General features: G+C 46.6%; 1 non-coding gene across 1 annotated transcript; it reads right to left on the bottom strand.

The window, feature by feature from the left end:
* Positions 1-268: 268 nt before the first annotated feature.
* Positions 269-343, bottom strand: Trnas-cga. The gene has a single exon. It is a non-coding gene; the product is annotated as a tRNA-Ser (tRNA).
* Positions 344-5,219: the final 4,876 nt, after the last annotated feature.

Raw genomic sequence — 5,219 nt, 5'->3', positions numbered from 1 at the left:
TCGCGACGTTTCCAGAATGAGATTTTCACTCTGCAGCGGAGTGTGCGCTGATATGAAACTTCCTGGCAGATTAAAACTGTTGCCGGCCGCGGTGGTCTAGCGGTTCTAGACGCGCAGTCCGGAACCGCGCGACTGCTACGGTCGCAGGTTCGAATCCTGCCTCGGGCATGGCTGTGTGTGATGTCTTTAGGTTAGTTAGGTTTAAGTAGTTCTAAGTTCTAGGGGACTTAAGTCCCATAGTGCTCAGAGCTATTTTTTTTTAAACTGTTTGCCGGACCGAGACTCGAACTCGGGACCTTTGCCTTTCGCGGGCAAGTGCTCTACCAACTGAGCTACCCAAGCACGACTCACCCCCCCATCCTCACAGCTTTACTTCCGCCAGTACCTCGTCTCTTACCTTCCAAACTTTACAGAAGCTCTCCTGCGAACTTTGCAGAACTAGCACTTCTGAAAGAAAGGCAAAGGTCCCGAGTTCGAGTCTCGGTCGGGCACACAGTTTTAATCTGCCAGGAAGTATCATATCAGCGCACACTCCGCTGCAGAGTGAAAATCTCATTCTAGATACATCCCCTAGGCTGTGGCTAAGCCATGTCTCCGCAATATCCTTTCTTTCAGGAGTGCTAGTTCTACAAGGTTCGCAGGAGAGTTTCTGTAAAGTTTGGAAGGTAGGAGACGAGGTACTGGCGGAAGTAAAGCCGTGAGGACGGGGCGTGAGTCGTGCTTGGGTAGCTCAGTTGGTAGAGCACTTGCCCGCGAAAGGCAAAGGTCCCGAGTTCGAGTCCCGGTCCGGCACACAGTTTTAATCTGCCAGGAAGTTTCATATCAGCGCACACTCCGCTGCAGAGTGAAAATCTCATTCTAGATACATCCCCTAGGCTGTGGCTAAGCCATGTCTCCGCAATATCCTTTCTTTCAGGAGTGCTAGTTCTACAAGGTTCGCAGGAGAGTTTCTGTAAAGTTTGGAAGGTAGGAGACGAGGTACTGGCGGAAGTAAAGCCGTGAGGACGGGGCGTGAGTCGTGCTTGGGTAGCTCAGTTGGTAGAGCACTTGCCCGCGAAAGGCAAAGGTCCCGAGTTCGAGTCTCGGTCCGGCACACAGTTTTAATCTGCCAGGAAGTTTCATATCAACGCACACTCCGCTGCAGAGTGAAAATCTCATTCTAGATACATCCCCTAGGCTGTGGCTAAGCCATGTCTCCGCAATATCCTTTCTTTCAGGAGTGCTAGTTCTACAAGGTTCGCAGGAGAGCTTCTGTAAAGTTTGGAAGGTAGGAGACGAGGTACTGGCGGAAGTAAAGCCGTGAGGACGGGGCGTGGGTCGTGCTTGGGTAGCTCAGTTGGTAGAGCACTTGCCCGCGAAAGGCAAAGGTCCCGAGTTCGAGTCTCGGTCCGGCACACAGTTTTAATCTGCCAGGAAGTTTCAATTCGCGACGTTTCCCTACACAAGAGACGAGACTCTGTGGCGATGCGGTGTGGTTATGTAAAATATAAATGGATGTTAAACGACGCGTGGGCAGACTCAGTCGTGTGTCTTAAAATAAATAACACGTTGAACAACGAATTAACTGAACCAGCTGCCCTGTCTGTTACCGCTTCTCTACCTTCAGATATGAATTAGCATACCTGAAGATCTTCTGCCGCCTGGACCGTGGCAGCATCGGCGACTGAACCTACGAATGTGTTTCAGCTATACGATATTACAGAATAAGGGACAGGAGGAGAGCTACAAACACACAACAGAAAGGCAGAACACTAATTGTATATTGGAACTTAATGAATTGTGGAAAGTGTCTTGGTCGCAATATAATTTATTAATGTGATTCGACACATCATCAGAAGACAGCTGCTTTAAGGGTATATGGAATGAGTTTTTCAATGAGAAAATAGATTTTTGGGTCAATGCATTCTGAAATATTTAGTCTCCCATTTAAAGCTGTGTATAAAACATTGAGATGACATGCATAGAAGTATTTTAAATTTTTCTTTGTAATTGCTGCGCACGATGGTCCGCACCCTGTTTACGAGACACAAAATGTGCCTGATATAATCCTGCCATGCCAGAGATATCATTGAGCGCAAGGGAGCTATCTTCTCTGTTCGCTACACAGCAAGACAGTTGATAACCGATTTTGCGCCATTTGTATTGTTACTTTGTGAGTAAATCCATGTGCTTGTTGTGGATTTGGTGAATCCATTGAGTTTTTTTTTCCTGCAGCATTCCAAGACCTAGTCTGAAAACACTTAAAAAGCGTGTACATTGACGCAAGAAAGTAAAGGATACTCAGAATTCGTTTGATGCATCGTATAAGTCAGTATTGGATGTCCCACTAGCGTCTAACCTCTACACTGGTAGTGAAGCATTGAGTCACTACACCTGAAAGTCCTCCAAAAAGAAGACTAGCTGGAATTGAAGAACAACACAAGAAACTAAACTCTGGGACTACAAAATAAGAGATAATTATTGTGTCCTTATTATCAGACGTCTTGCAAAAAATGTGGAAAATGCAGTGTTTCTCTGAAAACAAACATACATGTACCACTTGCTTGTGAATTAGAGTTGATGTGAATTACCGGTATTGCAAACACAGTGTTATTTTTTCAATTCCTCACATATTACTGCAGATACAGGTAAACTATATGATACAAACATTAGACTGCTTGATGGATTACGGTCTATACAGGTGGCATTTTATGTGGTGTGGTGAACCTCCCTGCTCCACGTCAAAATTTGACAAATATATCATTGCAATAGGCTCTGCTATTGAAGATGTAGCACAGTCGAATATGAAAGATGCTGTTGAGGAAGTAGTTGTTGATAGTACACACATCAAAAAAAGTTTTGCATCACTCCGGTTCCCAGAACTCCTGAAGATAGACGTTGACTGGTGATATTGTATCACAGACACAGACCCAGGCATGTCACTAAACCCGCCCAAAGATGTAAACAACCATGCATTAGCAACGCCTATTAGATGGAGGGGTCCGACAGCCGATCAGTTCCAGTCATTCCACAAGGAAGGGAGTACACGGCTCGTGTTGTCTGTAGTTCAACCATGCCTAGATGGTCAATACTGCGGTTCGATCGCGTCCGGCTCGGCTCTGAGCACTATGCGACTTAACTTCTAAGGTCATCAGTCGCCTAGAACTTAGAGCTAATTAAACCTAACTAACCTAAGGACATCACACACATCCATGCCCGAGGCAGGATTCGAACCTGCGACCGTAGCGAACGCTCGGCTCCAGACTGTAGCGCCTAGAACCGCACGGCCACTCCGGCCGGCTCGATCGCGTCCGCATTGTTACTTTGTACCGGGAAGGGCTCTCAACAAGGGAAGTGTCCAGGCGTCTCGTAGTGAACCAAAGGGATGTTGTTCGGACATGGAAGAGATACAGATACAGGAACAGTCGATGACATGCCTCGCTCAAGCCGCCCAAGGGCTACTACCGCAGTGGATGACCGCTACCTACGGATTATTCCTCGGAGAATCCTGACAGCAACGCCACCATGTTGAATAACGCTTTTCGTGCAGCCACAGGACGTCCTGTTACGACTCAAACTGTGCGCAATAAGCTGCATGATGCGCAACATCACTCTCGACGTCCATGGAGAGGTTCATCTCTGCAACCATGACACCATGCAGCGCGGTGCAGATGGGCCCAACAACATGCCGAATGGACCGCTCAGGATTGGCATCACGTTCTCTTCACCGATGAATGTCGCATATGCCTTCAACTAGACAATTGTCAGAGACATGTTTGGAGGCAACCCGGTCAGGCTGAACGCCTTAGACACACTGTCCAGCAAGTGCAGCAAGTTGGAGGTTCCCTGTTGTTTTGGGATGGCATTATGTGGGGCCGACGTACGCCGGTGGTGGTTATGGAAGGCGCCGTAACGGCTGTACGATACGTGAATGCCATCCTCCGACCGATAGTGCAACCATATCGGCAGCATATTGGTGAAGTATTCGTCTTCATGGACGACAATTCGCGCCCCCATCGTGCACATCTTGTGAATGTCTTCCGTCAGGATAACGACATCGTTCGACTAGAGTGGCCAGCATGTTCTCCAGACATGAACACTATCGAACATGCCTGGGATAGATTGGAAAGGGCTATTTATGGACGACGTGACCCACCAACCACTCTGAGGGATCTACGCCGAATCGCCGTTGAGGAGTGGGACAATCTGGACCAACAGTGCCTTGATGAACTTGTGGATTAGTATGCCACAACGAATACAGGCATGCATCAATGCAAGAGGACGTACTACTGGGTATTAGAGGTACCGGCGTGTACAGAAATCTGGACCACCACCTCTGAAGGTCTCGCTGTATGGTGGTACAACAAGCAATGTGTGGTTTTCATGAGCAATGAAAAGGGCGGTAATGATGTTTATGCTGACCTCTATTCCAAATTTCTGTACATGTTCCAGAACTATCGGAACCGAGGTGATGCAAAAATGTTTTTGATGTGTAATAGCGAGGACTGGTCCATAACTTTTGATGGGAGCTGGCACAAGAGGTGTACAAATCTGAATGGTGTTGACGCAGGTAAGGTAATTGTTGTGGCAATACTCTCCAAGCATTGCAGATGCGAGGATAAAATGAAAAATAAACATGACGAATAGTGCACAGCAAATTATTACGGTTCAAGTGGTCGTATGGAAGTTGCTGGAGAAGTAGTACTTATCAGCGCTCAGTAAAATGGTACAACGTTAGATACACAAGTTGTCTTGGAGATGGTGACTCAAAGGCATTCAAAGAAATAGAAGAACTGATGACATATGAGAACAATGTGAACATTTGCAAACTAGAGGGTGTTGGCCACGTTCAGAAGAGGGTGGGATCAAGTCTTTGACGGCTCATGGCTAGCAGGAAAGGCAAGAAATTGCGAGTAGATGGGAAAAACAAACTGACAGGTACTGCTACAGACCATATTCGGAAGTGCAATACTCTAGCAATTAGACAGAATACAGCATATGCAGAATTAATGAGAAGAGCAGTCTGTACTATGTGCTTTTCTTTTCACACAGCTTCAACCAATTCCCGACATAGGCTATATCAAAAAGGAGATAACAGTTGGTTCAAGTACAACCCAGGCAAGGTAACTACCCAACAATACAGTCACCTCATCGTTTGAAATCTTCCATAATGGACGAAATAAAACCAATAATCCGACACCTCGCAAATATTAGTCTACTACAAAAATGTCTTCATGGTC

Source organism: Schistocerca americana, chromosome 5 (genome assembly GCF_021461395.2).
Source record: "Schistocerca americana isolate TAMUIC-IGC-003095 chromosome 5, iqSchAmer2.1, whole genome shotgun sequence".
NCBI lineage: Eukaryota > Metazoa > Arthropoda > Insecta > Orthoptera > Acrididae > Schistocerca > Schistocerca americana.
This window is presented reverse-complemented; position numbering and strand designations above follow the sequence as displayed.